This window comes from Fukomys damarensis, unplaced genomic scaffold, assembly GCF_012274545.1.
Source record: "Fukomys damarensis isolate Sample0158 unplaced genomic scaffold, DMR_v1.0_HiC HiC_scaffold_39, whole genome shotgun sequence".
Lineage (NCBI taxonomy): Eukaryota > Metazoa > Chordata > Mammalia > Rodentia > Bathyergidae > Fukomys > Fukomys damarensis.
Window position 1 is genome coordinate 123,639,119 of NW_022900951.1, and position 16,985 is coordinate 123,656,103.

The 16,985-nt window shown below is 38.0% G+C and overlaps 1 protein-coding gene across 4 annotated transcripts in view; it reads left to right on the plus strand.

Moving 5' to 3' along the window:
- Positions 1-8,613: 8,613 nt before the first annotated feature.
- The window catches only part of LOC104848107 (melanoma-associated antigen 10), a 48,947-nt gene continuing 40,575 nt past the window's right edge, over positions 8,614-16,985 (plus strand). For 3 of the 4 annotated variants that reach the window (XM_019204564.2, XM_019204563.2, XM_019204568.2), the window contains exon 1: positions 8,614-8,852. The gene's annotated coding sequence lies outside the window, so the exon portion shown is untranslated. The remainder of the gene's footprint in view (positions 8,853-16,985) is intronic. The other variant, XM_033760146.1, reaches the window with a different exon arrangement.

Genomic DNA, 16,985 nt, shown 5'->3' on the forward strand with positions numbered 1-16,985 from the left:
TCTTAAGTCAAAGGGTATCTCTTGTGGCAGTACCAGGTTTCATAGTCTCTTATTTCACTCGCTGCCTCTCTCTGCTGAGTACTTGGGGGTTCTTAAACATCTTATGGTATTTCTGTGACTTGAGGTGTTCAGGGTGGGGAGTGTTGTCTGACAGGACGTGCGTGGTCACAGGGAGGAGAAGGGATGAGGGAAGCATCGTGCAGGCACACGGGGAGCTGGGAACTGTTTCCAAAGTATCAGGAGAGGGAAGAAAACCTTGGGGAATTGTCTAACAGCAGGGATGTGAAGCAAAACCCACAGGTATGAAACCTGGGCTCATTCAGAGCCCAGGAAGCCAGGCGTGTCCAAATCAAGGATGGGGGATGAGCTCCCAGTGCTTGCTCAGAGGGGGGATACTGGCTCTCTTCCTTTATTCTGCACATCCAGCAGCTACTCCACACCATCGCTTCTGGAATACAAGAAGGGGTGGGGAGGAACTTGCCTGTGGGTGCTGACTCAAAGACCTACTGTCCAGAAACCAGATGCATGGAGTAAAGTATCCTTGGTGGAAGGGATAGCATCATACTAACTCTGGACCCTTCAAAAGCATCTGGCCTGCTGGGTACTTCCTGGGGGAGACTAAGGGCTGCAATCATGGAGCATGGCTTCCTCTGGGGGCCTAGTGTTTGGGACCCCTGGCCTGGGATCGAGTCACTCTGGGCTGTACCAGCTGACCTTCTCTGAGACATACTGATGGCGCTGAGTGATCTGAAGTTGTTGTAGGGAACAGGTGTCTGGATACAACAGATTCAGAGTGACAACTCTTATGTTGTATGCTGAACCTGCCTGGGGCTTTCCATTCATCACATGCTTTTTGATGTCATTTACCCTAGGCTCTGTCATCAGACAGATTTTATATGTGTGTGTATGCACACGTACTGATGCATATATATATCTATATGCTTCTCCATGTATGCATGCATACCGAAATGGTTTGTGTACTTGCCTGTTTATTTATTATTCAACTTGAGTTCATATCGGTGTCAGTAAATAAAATAAAGAACTTGTATACAGAAGAATATATACACATTTATTGTGATAGTATTATGAATATATCGTGTGTCTTTTCATCTGTAACTTCCTTGGTTAGGAATCTCTTCAGAACATTTTGCCTGCTTTTTGCTTGTGTTTTCAAAATTACAAAACAGTGTTGATCTATTTCAAAGTTTTATTCATCTAATACATTTTTCTTTATTATGTTTTTGTTCTTAATGATTTAATCTTCTTCCTCCTCCTCTCCCTTACCTTTCTTTCACCCCTCACCTTCTCTGTCCTTTCCCCTCCTCCTCCTCCTGCTGCTGCTGTACTAAGGATTGAAACTTTGCCTTTTTAAATTAATTTTTTCTTTTGAGATGGCATCTCACTAAGTCACTAATTTGAGCTGGGCTCAAATTTGCAATCTTCCTGCCTTAGTCTCCTAGAATGCGGAGATTAGGGGCATGTGCCACCGTGACCGGGGAGTACATTGATACTCGGAAGGTAAATCCAATATGCATTTCTGGCATCAATCTCACATATGGCTTTGCATCCTTTTAAAAAATAATGCCAGTTTCTCTTTATGAATATTTCTTTAAGGATTTTGCTTGTATGGTCATAGCTAACAAAAGCCTATAACTTTCTTTCATTATTACGTGGTTTTCTAGTAAAAAAAAAAACAACAAACAAAAAAATTACAAACTAACATCTCCTAAATATGGGGGCAGAATTCCATAATAATAGTAATAGTAATAATGATAAGTTAATGTATATGTTAAAGTTTGGCAGCATAACAAAAATATAATAAATCCTAATTATATTATTTTATGCTTTCATTAAAAATAAATTTTGTGTTCCAAAAATGATATCAATAAGACCCTAATAACAGAAAATGGAAAAGGTGGGGCCAAAACATTTTAAATATCTGCAACACATATGAGAGACAAAGAACCTATATATGGAATATATATAAAAATTTATTACCACTCAAAATAAGGTGAATGACACACAGACCCGCACTCCTGATACAAGTTACCTGTGCCAAGAAGAGCTCCGACACATTCTCCAAGAATGGTGTGTATTTGTTCCAGTCCAGTGGTCTGTCCAGGCATCTGGCCCACAGGACCACCTTTCTTGCACTTAACCTGCACCTCTTCCCAGGTTTGAGGAACCCTCGAGAGTCATTTGCTGGACACACAGGAAGGCAGATGTATCAGTTGCATTAATATAGGCCAAGGGATCACAGTGGAGGAAAAACACAAAAAGCTTGGGAAGAAAGGTTAGTGAATCAAATGTCTTAGGGAATAAAGGAATCTAGGAATCGACAAGCCCACATGCAGGATGAAGGATGGGTGCTTTCTCAGATAAATCCTGAGCAGGCTCTAAATTCTCCTGTCTGGGAGACACAGGCAGTAAGTGAAGAGGAAGGCAGAGTTGTAGCCTAACTGGTTGAATGTTGAAACACGCCTCACATACCCATACACAGCCCATCTACGACTGGGAATTTGAGTCTGAATTTTTTTTTCTGGATGCTCAAGGAAATATGTATGAAGTTATCAAATTACCACTAAGCTAAAGGTACAGCAGAGACTTCAGTGTTTACATATAAGAAAGAATAGAGTTTATGTATTAGTTCAGAAAAGCTACTAAAAAAAAGTAGTATAACACACAGCAACATGACATGTCGAGGAAGAGGAAGGTTCTGGCTTCACAAGTTGCTACATTATAAAATTAAAATTGAAATTTTGAGTTTTAGCCAAAATTTACATGGCAGATAAAGATAATAGAAATTATGGTCTTTAAACAGGAAAAAGTAAATGAATAGAAACATAAGATAGGAACCCATAATGTCAAATAATGTCAGATTTCATAATGTCAAATAAAAATTAGATCAAAGTAGAAAAAGTGGTGTTGCCAGAATTGTTATTTTGTTTTGTAACATTTCTCTAAACTAGTCTTTTGAAATAGTAAATGACATATTGCCACCTATGTAAAAAATACCCCTCCAATACTTTTATATTTTTTATTTTAATCCATAATGCTTATCAGCTGTTGGTAATTTTCCAGGCATGAATTAAAATTCAAATTCTGTGCTTTCACTTCATGCACAGCCCCTCATCCAGCAGGTCCTAGAAATGGAAAAACCTTTGGCAATTCTAACAGGCTATCCAACGTGAACAGCACCGAGTTGGGCCGAATGGAATTCACACCAAGAACTTTTCTTCTTTCTTTGGAAAAATTGCACATGAGACTTGCACTTTTAGGAAACTAGTCATTGTTTGGCACAAGTTTCCTCTGTTTAACATTATTGGAAAATTATACTTTGTCACTTTATAATCTTGCTGTCTACTTTTTAATAGCTGAGAATATTTTTCACAGCTAGAAGAAAATTGAAAACTTTTTTACTTTGGTAAATTACACATAACAGAAATAATTTTTACTTATTTTCTAACTTGTATTTTTTAATTGGCACATAATATTTGTACATATATTTATTGAATCCAATATAATAATTTGATGTATGTATATAATGTATAATGATCAAATTGGAGTAATTAGCATTTTAATTTTCTTAAATGTTTATCATTTCTGTGGGTTGGGAGTGAGTCTTTTAAAGTTTGTAGTTTAATGGCATCAAGTACATCTCCAGTGTTGTTCAGCCATAAGAACCATTCACCTCCATAACTTTCTTTAGACCCTCTTCCCTAGCCCCTGGCAGCTACTGTTCTCTTTTCTCTCTTCCCATAGCAGATCCGTGTAATATTTGTTCTCTCGTGACTGACTTACTTCACTGAGTATAATATGTTTAAGGCTCATCTGTGCTGAACTATGTATCAGAACTTCTTTGCTCTTTACGGCTAAATAATATTCTACTGTATGCATAGGCCACATTTTGTTTACACCTTCGTATGGTTTCTAACATTGGGTAGATTCCAACTTTGGCTATTGTAAATCACTCTACTGTGAGCATTGTGTCCTAATGACAGATGATTTCGTGCTTTCAATACTTTTCTGCATAAAGAATAGAATTGATCAATTACATGATAGTTTATGGTAATAAATATTCATACATCTAATTAGATGCAATATAGATTACTGAGTCTATTGAATTATCTAAAAAGTGCTGTGAACTCTTGCTTTTCTCTTAGTGTCTATTGCTATTTTCTCACAAAACCTATCTTGTGCATGTTTTACTTTGACAAATTATAAGTTAATGGTATCTGCTCTGAAACATTTTCTCTACCAGTTAGGAAACTTCAAATGAGAATAGGTTGCAACTATATTAAATATTAAAAATATAGATGAAGGTGATGATAATTTCCCTTTCTTGGCTCCAAGAGACCTTAGAGAATGTTTCAGCTTTTATTTATAAAGGATAATATTCACCAGAATGCTTCTCATAAAAATGATGTATCACACAGAGTAATTATATATATATATATGTATATATATATATATATATATGTGTGTGTGTGTGTGTGTGTGTGTGTGTATCCCTACAATATAGTATAAAATATACAACTAAATTTCACACATATATATTTGAGGTGTATGTTTCACTGATACATTTGTGTGTGATTCAAAATTTTCACACAGTTGATGACTAGAGAAAAGTTTTCAGTGGTCTCTCTTGGCACTATACGAGGAAAAGATAATTTGTTGTTTGTGATTATATGAAATCATGTTATTTCCTGGATGTACATCCTAGAAAATATAGTTTCCTTGTTCCTACTGGGGAATTTTATTTTCAGAATAATAAGGTTTTCCAGGGGTTTTAAAGCAATAATCCACTGTAGATATGATTATCTGAATATTACTGTAAGCTCCTGGCATCTGTACACTCTCACTCTTCCTAAATTATTTACTCTTGTCAGATTACAATTTCCTCAGTAACATTAAAAAGTCTCAACACCTTTGCTTTGAAGATGATTAAAATATATGACTTGAACAGTCTTATATTGCTATGTGAAGTATGTAAAAATGTACAAAGCTCAAGTATGTATAAGAATGAAGCTTAAAATCAATTAACTTTAAATAAAGCAAAGCCTGTATTTCATAGAAATTACATGAGAGAAGGTAATTATAGAATAATTGTTATTTAATATATGCTCATATGTATCTATATAAAATTGTTCCTTTAACTTTTTCAATATATATTTTCTTTTTTTAAAATTGAGTTTATTGGTACATTTTAGGTATACAGTACAGTTACATTCATTATTGGGATCTTGGACCTTTACATGATAGGTCTTGGTAATATATATTTTCTTACATGAAATAAACATATAAAAGGAGCTGTATGCTACTGTGAGTCCACAGACACTCAGAATAACATACAGGGTTGTGTCCAAAATATCATGTGTGACCCATAAAACTTGGAGGTGAGTGCACTTTTGATTAGTATCTTACTTTGTATACCTAGACATGCCTTGGGAACAAACCCAAATATGCTGAGCATGTGAAGGAAGAAAACTGTGTCTCTTCACTACCGCATCATTACAGTTCTGAAAAGATTAACTTTTTCTAATGCTGTTATAGAATTATCATTTCTTAAAAAAATCCACATTGTCCAGTCTTTTAACCGATTATCTGCCTCAGCTCTGAATTCTTAAATGGTACCTCGTGTTCATAAATATTCAACATTTCTGCTTCCCTGTATTATCATACATTATATGTCTACATGTTCTAAAAATCCAAGAAATAATCTAACCATATGCCCTTGATTTTTCAGGTGATAATTCTTTTAAAATATCTGACTAGAAATATCGCTTTAAGTACTTCCTATTTATGAAGTGTGCATTAAAGCATATATGTATCTTCTATAATAGTAAGTTGTGACCAATTTTTTAGCATCATTTTTATTTGTGGATGTCTTAACTCTGGAGAAATATCGTTTATTGAAGGAGAGAAGAACATTTGGATTCTGTTGGAACTCATCTTTCAAGATTGGTGTGGATACTTGTTCTTTAATTAAAACCTTAAAATAAGATGACCCTGATTCTACTTTAATTGTGGAATTACATAAAACCTTGTTTCTTCATTCCTGAAGAAAAAAAAAATGAATATGCTCACTAATGTTCAATGACTGGACTGTTCTCCTATAATCTAGCTATTCTGGCATGAAGGTAAAAACGTGTGACATTCATAGCTATCCCAGTCAATTCAGAGAAAATATATAAACTCCATCAAAGTTCATGGAATAGAGATTGATAAAATGTTCTACCACTTTGGCAATATTTTATCCCTTGCTTATTAGCCAGGGAAGAGCTAATCAACTATTGAAAGAATTTCAGTAATCTATCCATGTATGAGGAACTGCATGACACAAACAATAGCCAATATATCTGTAGAGATAATCATGTGTCAAGAACATTTCCATACTTGGCATATATACTTCATCTTGTTTCCCATATAATATCTCCAGAATCTAAGTAATACAAACAGCCACATTTAATGTACATTAGGACAGAACTTAGCCTTATGTACCAATCAAGGTCACACTCATAGTGAATAGCAGATCACAGATGTCAATTTATGTAGTCTTAATTCAGAGTCTGCACTTAGTAACCTTTGCTCTGTTCATATATTAAAATATGTGTTTTAACAGTAAATGTAAAAGAATAAAGATAGCACTTAACTAAAATAACTCTGTGCACAAGTAATCCATTGAGTTTCTTTGCTTGTGAGGGTCTTATTTTTTACTCTAAGATAATCTTCCTCCTTCAAACTCACCAAACTCATGGAACTGTCCCATCTGCCCAACATGTAATAAAGACCATGCAGATCAAATCTAATTAAGATACCACCTTTGCTCCCAAAATACTAAAAAAATAAAGTAAAATTGGGCACTATTTCCTCTACTATGAAACATTTATAACATACATGAAAGCTTATGTACTATGGAAGTTCAGCAATGACATAGGTGACCTGGCTGTGACTGGGAAGTGGTTGAGCAGGAGTTCAGTGCCTACTTGAGGTGTGAGGTATTGAGTACTGAAGGGGAGAATTGAAGTACTGAAGGGGTGCAATTGATCCTTATTTGTGTGTGTGTTAATTGGGATTTAACCCAGGGTGCTGTACTGTTGAGTGACATCTCCAGCCCATAAATTTTTAAATTTTAATTTATTTAAAATTTATTTTTATTTCACTGATTTTCCCAGGCTGGGGTCAAGTTTGAACTCCTCTTGCCTTAGCCTCTGGACTAGCTAGGATTATAGGTGTGCACTATTGTGTCAGGCTGATCCACTACTTTAATTATGATAATAAAGTCTGAGATTGATGAAAGGGTTAAAATTTGTGATAAAAACCTTTCATTCTTTTTCTCCTCACATATTTACTTTGCATGTCTTTTCCTTACAAGATCTAAAAAAAAAACAAACTATATAGCATTATTGACACAAGAAATGTTTTATTTCAAGTTGGCATCAAGATCTCAAGCAACACAGCCTATTCTTTTATGATATCATGCTTTTTGAGAACACAAGCCCAAGCCCACTGACATGCACATTGGTGTCTTGGCCCTAATCCTCCTGATGCTGCTAATCATGAAGTCCAGAGCTCCAGACGTTTTTCAGTCTCAGGATGTGGGGATAGTATGGCATCCCATGTGTAAATCAGTTCTCTACTTGTACAGGTTGATGAAGGAACTCAAAATTCCAGTGACGTTCTTCACAGAAATTTTAAGACACTTCTACAATTTGAATGGTACAAGATATCCTGCATAGTTCAAATGATTTTAAGCAAGAAGAAAAATGTGGAGACATAATATTGACTTCAAACTATACGACCAAGCTGTAATAATCAAAACAGCACAGTGCTAGTATGAAAGCTGACATATAGATCAACAGAACAAAATAGAAGGCCCAGAAACCAAATACAAATATTTAAAGTCACTTGATTTCTTTAAAGTCACTTGATTTTTTGACAGAAGTGCCAACAACATAATGGACAAAGGACAGTCTCTTCAATAAATGATATTGGAGAGAGTTGATATCCACATGCAGAGGATGAAATTACTCATCATACTACATACAAAATCAACTCAAAAGAGACTAAAGACATAAACGTAAGACTAAAACTATAGCTTTTCCTCCCAAAGGGAAATCTCCATGCTATTGTTATTGGGAATGATTTATTTTTTATTTTTTGGATATGTACCCATTAGGAGAGACAATAAAAAATAGACAAACGGGATTATACAAAACTAAAAGTCTTCCTCACAGATAAGGAATCAATCAAAAGAATGACAAGACAGACCCCAGAATGAGAGAGCACATGTCCAAACTATACAATTGTTAAAATATATAAGGCAAAAATGCAAAAGGGGAGAACCTGCTTCAAAAATAGGCAAAGGATCTGAGTAGATATTTCTCAAAGAAGTCACACAATTGACTAACAAGCATGTGAAAAAATGCTGAGCATTATTAGAGATAAAACATCGCTCATATTAGAATGGCTTTACTTAGATAAAAGATGAATGCTGGGAGGAGGTGCACTTTCTGGGGGCGGTCACGTGGGACGGAGCCCTCGTCCGGCCACGCCCCTTCTCATGTTCCCAAGGACCCCACCCCCACCCCGGTGGGCGCGATGCCCTCCCATCACTGACGCAGGGGCGCACTGACGCACCATGGCCAACGTAGAGCGCGGGCGGAGACAAGAAGCAGCCGCCGACTGCTCAGGCTTGGCATTGCCTGGCCCCTGGAGTGTGTCTGCGTAGAGCAGCAAGGCGAAGTCCGCTGGTCGTGGCACGGGTGCTGCGGACCTTGGAGAGAGCCGCTCCCTCCTCTCTGACAGCGCCCAGAGACTGCGGGGCCGCCCCCTTCGTGGCAGAGACTCAGGTGGGGAGCAAAGGCTCTGGCGCAGGAGGCCCCGGGCCCTGAGGTGGGGTCGTAGGACCTACCCACGCTGGGGAGGGGGCGCCTGGAGTCTCAGATCCTCCTCCCAGTGCGCAGCTGCCGCGGGGAGGTAGGGGTCCGCCGTCATGGTCAGGGTCTGAAGGGATGTGAGTGTACTGAGGGGGCTCAAGCGGCGAGCACAGGGGAGGGGGCACCAGGCCTGTCACCTTCCTTGTTCCAGGCTTTTTTGGCCAGGCAGTGAAGGTTGATCTACCAGGTGCCTAAGATGGGATCTGCCCCTTCAGGACAGCCAGCTCCAAGGCCCCAGAAAGTGTGGGGAGCGCACCCTCATCCTTGGTCCTGTGGCTCCTGGAGTACTTTGATCTTGGGGACAGTAGGCAAACAGCCAGCCTGAGTGATTAACAACTAGATGGATGTGAGCTGAGACCTCCTGCTAGGAGTGGCCTGGACCTCCAAGCCGCCAGCTACCCCCCTACGTTCCAGGTGCCCTCCTCCAAGCTCCCTTTCCTCGTCTGACCAAGAGGATCAGAGGGCTGTTGGTTTTCTGGATGAGTCTGGCTACTCCTGGTAAACCCTCATTGGCTCACCTGGCCTGTGGATCCCTTTGTTATTTTTCCAATTTTGTAAAGAAACTTTGAGCACAATTGGTTTACCCTTTGGTATTCGCAAAGACAAGCACTTACAAATTGAAAAAAAATGGAGAAAGGTTTATTTTGCAGCAAGCAAGGGGAGCACCTGGGATACCTGCCTAAGTAGTATGCCCCCAAACTAAGGAAAGAAGGGAAGCGTGTTGGGTCCACCTGTGTATACTCACATTGGAGAGACTTGGCTACGGCATGTAGAGGGATGTGCAGTTGGAGGTCATACTTCCTCATACATTTCATGTTTACAGGTGGTGGGTGGAACACATGTGGGGTGAAACATTTAGCATTACGAGGACATTATAGTGATAAAGTTTAGTCGAGGTCACTTAGGAGAGGGCTAGATGGCTTTGGCCGGTTTAAGCCTGTTTTCTGTGGTCTCTGCTGGAGGGCCTGATCTGAAAGAAACAAACTGAAGGGATATTAACAGTCACTGGGTGTCCCCCCCCGCCGCAGTGAGCACAGGTACTTAGCCATGTAATTTTCTGCCTACCTGCTAGCAACCAACCTTGTTGATTGCCTCCTTGCAAGAAGGCTGTACCCTGGTCCTTAACTTCTGAGTTCCTTGGGGGCACTGCTTTCCTCTTAGCCTATTCTCACCAACTATCCGACAGCACCTCCCCTACCTGAGTTATGGAGCACTTGAACAGCTTCCAAACTCATGCTCTGTGCCCCCATCTCAGACTCACTTGACCTGGGATCGTGTAGGGTGGCCAACTTCAGAATGAAGTCTGAATCCGACCATTGTTTCCTGGAGTTTCCCCTAAGCCTCTGATGATGCATGGTTGCCCCTGTGCCCTCCAGTGTCTTCTGTGTGAGTTTTGGTATTTCAGAATATTAATCACTTTCAGGCATGTTTTGAAAGTGATAGGCTTGGAATTATGTTCCTATGTTACCTTTTCATCTCATGGTATTAGTTATAGCAACACTTTGATTTTTGGTTAGATGCTTCTCAATTTGTTGACTTTTTAAAGAATGTGATTGTGGTTTCATTAATTTACCTTTTGATATTCTCTTGCAACTTCCCTAATTTATGTTCTGATTTTATTATTACTTTTCCTGTGTTTGCTTTGTATTTAATTTGCTCCTTGCTTTCTAACTTCCTGAGGTTGTCATTTGCATTTTTGGTTTTATATCTCTCTTCCTTTCCAATATATTCCTTCAGGGCCGTGAGGTTCATTGTAGGCACTGATTTTGCCACATACCACAAATTTTTAGTTGATTTTTCCACTTTCTGTTAGTTCAAGATACTTTTAAGTGACTTGGGATTTCTTCTTGATCCATGTATTATTTAGAATTATGTTGTGTAACCTGCAATTTACTTGGAATTTCCCATTATCTTTATGTTCTTGGTTTTTAACTTCATTCAATTTGAGTTCTAGAGTGTGCATGATATAGTTTCTGTTGTTAAAGAGTCATGAAAAGCATGTCTAATGACCCCAGTGTTAGACCATGTTCAATTGTGGTAAATGTTGCTTGTAAATTGGGGAAGAATATGCATTCTTTCCTTGTTGAATAAAATAGTGTATAAATGGCAATTAGATCCAGTCGATCCATCATGCTGGTGAATTCAGCTCTGTCTTTCCTGCCTGCTGGATGTGCTCATTCCTAACTGAGGGGCAGCGTCTTCAAGGATTGTATAAATGGCTGTATTTCTCATTCCAGTTCTGTCAGCTTTTGCTTGATGTACAGTGATGATCTGTTAGGTATATACATATTAAGGATAGTGAAAACTTCTTGAGAGAATAAACCCCATTATCCTTATGTGATGACTCTCTTCACTTTGATATTTTCCTTGCTCTAAAATCTGTGTACATTAATATAGCTACTCCCACCCACTTTGTACTACATATTTCTCTACCCCTTTCATCTGTGTAGTTTCATTGTAAACAGATTATCACTGGCTCTTCGTTTTCAGTCCCTTGTGGCAGTCTCTATGTTTTCCTGGTTTGTTTATACTGTTGATTTTAAAGTGCTTATCATACTCTTGAGCTAATAGCTGTCATACTTGTAACTATTTCATCAGCTTGTTCTTTTTTATTTTGTCTTCCATATTTTCCTCTACTACATAGTTTACTTGAGCATTTTATATGATTTCACTTACTGTCATTTGTTGGGAAATATGATTCTTTGTTACTTGACTAGCTGTGCTAGAATTTGAAATACACAGTTAAGCAATTCCAAGCCCACTTTCAAATAACAATATGCAATAGTATAGGTAATACAGCTAGCTGCTGGCATTCCTAAGTTTTCCCTCCTGTACCTCGTACCAGTGTTGTCATTTATTACTCTTAACCAAAAGTACACTTATCAAATACAGTGTGGCCATTTTTACTTTGGACAGTCTGGTTTTGATTAGATCAATTATGAATAAGAAAAATTATTTTTTTGGTCTTACCTTCACTTTGTCCTTCTCTAATGGTCTTTCCTTCTTTATGTAGATCTGTATGCTTAGCTTATGCAATTTTCCTTCTTTCTGAAGACTTTATTTTAACATTTGCTGCAAGACAAATCTACTGGCAGCAAATTTTCTTGATTTTTTTTCTGAGAAAATCTGATGTCTTATACGTTTTTATGAAATAGATTTATCAGTTACCCTACATAATCGCTGAAAGTGCATACTTTATATGCAGTTGTACTCTTAGTCTTGTACATTCTGTGTGTTTTGACAAATGGATAATGACATACATCCACCATCATAGTGGTATACAGAATAGTTTCCTTGTGAGGAGGCTCATCTTCCCTCCAATCTTGCCTGTTTTTCCCTCTCTACTACACCTAACAATCATCGGTCCCATTACTGTGTCCAGGGCATGTCATAGAATGATATAGACCGGCTCCATCTAATGCGATTTAATGTTTCTCCATGTCTTCTCCTGGCTTAATAACTCGTTTCTTTTTTAGTGCTGAATCATAGTCCATTGTTTATCTGTCCATCTACCTCGTGAAGGACTGCTTTATCCTTTCTAGTTCAGGCAGTTACGAATAAAGCTGCTATCAACTTTCATGTACAGGTTTTTGTGTGGGTATAAATGTCTTAGTTACTTTCCCATTGCTGAGTCTCAATACCTGCACCCATAGATTAAGGAAGAGAGGTTTATTTTGGTTCACAGTCTACAGAGGTTTCAGCCCGTAGTAAGCTGACTCCAAGGAAGGGTGACATGGCAGAGGGGCATCACAGAGGATAAACAGCTCATGGTATGGCAGCAAGAAGCAGATAGTTATCAAGGGTGGAGGAAGGTTCTATACCCTTCCAAGCCACACTGCCAGTGACCCGCTTCCTCCGACAGGGTTTTTTCCCTCCCCAATCACATTTAGCTGTAAACCCATCAGTAGATTAATCCACTGATGAGTACCATGCTGCCATGATCCAGACACCTCCCAAAGCCCCGTCTATGAGTGCATGAGGCTTTGGGGGGACATCTATGTATAAACCATAACAGTAAGTGTCATATTCATTTAGGTACATCCCAGGAGCATGACTGTAGGGTCTTATGGTAAGAATGCATTTCATGGGCTGGGGATTTAGCTCAGTTGTTCCACTGCCTGCCTAGCAAATGCAAGGTCCCGAGTTTGATCCCTAGTACCAATATATATATATGTCTTCATTTATAAGAAAGTGCCCATGGTCTCCCAAAGCATTCGCACCAGCAGTGAAGGAGCATTCCTGTAGCTGCATGCCCTCCACAGAAGTTGGTGTTGTTAGTGTTTGGGATTTAGCCATTCTAATAGAGGGCAGAATCCTTTAGCTGGAAGGATAACGTCTGTGTTTCAGAACAGAAGTCCCATGTAATTTTTATGTTTTTTCCTCTCTGAAGTATTTTTTTGTCCTCTGGCTTTTTTCTGGTATGTTTGTCAAATATAAAAACATATTTTGCACAGATTGACTATGATAAGCCTTGGTGTGGATTTTTGACATTTGATCTCTTTGGTGCTCTCAGTGCTTCCTATCTTGGTTTGATGTCTGACATTATTTTAGAAAATTCACAGTCATTCTTGCCTCATTATTCTGTGACCCTTTTCTTTGTTCTTCTCCTTCTGGTATTCTCTGTGTAAGTAAATTATTCTTTCTGTAGTTCTGTTATGTTCTCCTCTCCAAGATTTTTGCTATTTTCAATTTGAGAAGGTTTTCTCTTGACATGTTTTCCTTGTCACTCATTTCTTTTCCAGACTCATCTAATCTACTCATGAGAGCATCAGAGACACACCTCATTCAATATTATTAGCCTTTTGATTTCTAGCATTTCTTTTTTATTTCTTAGAATTTCTTTCCCTGTAGTTGTACAACCCATGTGTCGTTTCATGTTGCCTGTTTTTCCTTGAGCAACATTAGTGACATTGATTCTAGCAAACTTAAATTTCTGGTCTAATAAGTTAAACATTAGTGCTATATCTGAGGCTTGTTTCCCTGCTTCTTCCTTCTTTAGGTTTTTTTCTTTTAATCATTTTATTGTACTTTGTAAGTTTTTTGTTCAAAAGCAGACATACTGTGTTGAGTAAAGGAATTCCAGAAATAGGCCTTTAGTGATGTGGTGGTAGGGATGTTGGGTATGAGCGTTCTGTGGTATGCCATTTGGTCTCCATTGCTTTTGTGCACCTGTTGACCCTAGGATGACACTTTCACAGTGCTTTTCAGATTTTGCCCCTACTCAGTCGGGGCTGGAATCATTGCTTTTCTTTCCTCAGGACAGTTTGAATATGGTAACCCTCCAGTAGTTTGGGCTCTGGTAAAGTAGTTTCTTTCAAGGATGGACTTCGTTCAGACATGTAGAGTGCTGTGGACTCTGTATTTTTTGTACTGGGGATCAAACTCAGTACCTCGTGTTTGCCAGGCAGGTGCTGTGCTGCTGAGCTACATCTCTGGTCCTCTGGGCTCTTAACAGAGTCTGTTATTTAACACTTGTTTCCAGTATTCACTGATTACTCTAGCTTCATTCAAGTATCTATCACATTGTGATATTATTTTAAATTTCATTTTCTAATTGTTCCTTGCTGTTCAATAGGATATCGGTTGATATTTGTGAACTTACTTTTTTATGGGATCCTTTATTAATTTCCACAGTATTTTTTGTAATTTTGAAGAATACCCCATTGTATTTTCTGTGTGTTTATGTATTTTCTGTATTTATGACTGCGTTGTGTATATGTGGAATGATTTGATTGTTTTCCAGTAACTGTACCCTGTGCTCGCTTTAGCAGCACATATACTAATAACATGCCTTATCTCTTTTGAATTCTTCATTGTTTTAGATGAGAAAAACATGCAGTTCTCAGATACGCTTGATTTTCTTTCTTGATCTAGTGATGAAAACATTTAATATTTTATCATTGAACATGTTTTTCACTGTAGGTTTATTCCATTGTTTGAATATGTCTCCAGCAAAATGTAAGTGTTGAAATTTAATGGCTAATTGTGATGATATTAAGAGCTGGAGCCTTTAAGATATGTTTGGGCCATGCAGGCTGGGAACTCACGAAAGCAATTAGGTCCCTTATAGAAGCTTCACAAAGCCTTCCTCAGAGGATGGAGTGGCCACTTGCACTTTTCAGCCTCCTGAATGACAGAAAATAAATTTCCATTCTTTGTAAGTTACCCAGCATTTAGTATTTTGTAACATAAAGACTAAGACTAAGACAGTTTGTTTGTTTATTGTGTTAATTACAGAAACATTCTTTTGGTTTTTTTTTGAGGGGGGGTTGAAACAGGGTCTCACTATATAATCTCACTATGTAATTGAGACTGACCTGGAACTCACTATGTAGCCCAGGCTGGTCTCGAACTCACAGCCATCCTCCTGCCTCAGCCTTCAGAATGCTAGGATTACAGGCGTGTGCCACCACGCCCGGCTAGAAACATTCTTGATGAGATTAAGGAAGTTCTCATCTGTTTATAGTTTATTTGGAATGATTTATCTTTGTTTTTTGGGGGGATTTTAGTTTCATTGAAGTATAATTAACAAAATATTGTGTACTTTAAGGGTGAGCATGGTGACATTTTGATCTACATATTCAACATGAAATAACCACAATCAAGTTAATTTTTCCATCCTCCCACTTTTATGGTGATTGTGCACAGTGAAATAAGCCAGACACAGGTTAAAAAAATACACAATCTCACTTATATGTGGGGTCTTTTTAAGAAACTCATGGAAATAGCAGAATGATGGTGAGCAGGGCTCAGGAGTAGGAAAAATGGGGAGTTACTATTCAAAGTGTACACAACTGCAGTTCTAAGATGAATACGTTCTGGAGACCTAATTAACTCCATGATGACTATAGTTAATGTAAAAAAAAGTTGTTTTTTATAAAGTGGCAACTTGCTGAGAAAGTAGACCCCAAGTCTTTTCAGCACCAAAAGAAAGGTTTTCAAAATCAACTATTGACCTACTTTAAATGTTTTATGTACTTCTTAAGATAGTGTATTTTTCTTTATAATTTAAAAAAACATTAATTTTCTAAAGTAAACTAAACATACATTTCTGAAATCAATCTCAAACAAGATGTTTTATCCTTTTCCTATAATACTAGATTCTCTTTATTAATATTGATTGAGGAGTTTTGCTTCTGTGTAGATTGCTATCAAAGGCTTATACCTTTCTTCCCTTGTAATATTTTAGGCTATGTCAAAAGTCTGCATTCTTCATGAAAACATTTAAAAAGCATTCTCCCGGGCTGGGGATTTAACTCAGTGGTGCTGCTGCTTGCCTCGCAAGCACAAGGTCCTGAGTTCGATCCCCAGTACCAAATAATAATAAAAAAGCATTCTCTCCTCCTCTGCTTTATGAATGAATTTCTGTTAGATTGAGTGCATCTTTGATGGTGCTTACCCATTTCCTCTAAATTTTTAATTTGCAACCATAAGCCTGCTCATAATTTTTCCTTTTGCATATCTGTATTGTTTTACTTACGATCCTTGTATCAATCATTTGGGTTTATGTTTATTTTTGGACCCATTTTCTAGGAGTTTATCAAGTTTATTAATCTGATCTAAAACTAGTTTAAAACTTTGTTGATTTTCTCTATTGTTTTCCTGCCCTTTCTGTCTTACTGACTTACTACCTGTAATCTTTTGCCTTGTTTCTTATTTTTTATTCAATTTGGTTTTCTTTTTCTGTCTTCCTAAGCCTTATGTATTTCGTAGTTCTTGAGGCTGGGTAGACCAAGATGAAGACGCTCAGGGATTCAATGTCTGGTCTTGCCCGCTTTCTGGCTTGTGGAGTGCTGTATTTTTACATGGCCCTTCCTCTTGGGCTCTCATGAGCCAGATCTCTCCTCCTTATATATGGCAAGGAATCCCATCATGGGAGCCCCACCTTCATGAACTAATATCACCCCACTTTCTTTTTCTTTTTTTTTAACCAGGGATAGAATCACCCCACTTTCAAATACCCTTGTATTAGGGATTAATTCTTCAACATATGATCTTGTGGGGAGGGTGTCTGCAAATATTTTCTGTACGTAAACTGCATTCTTT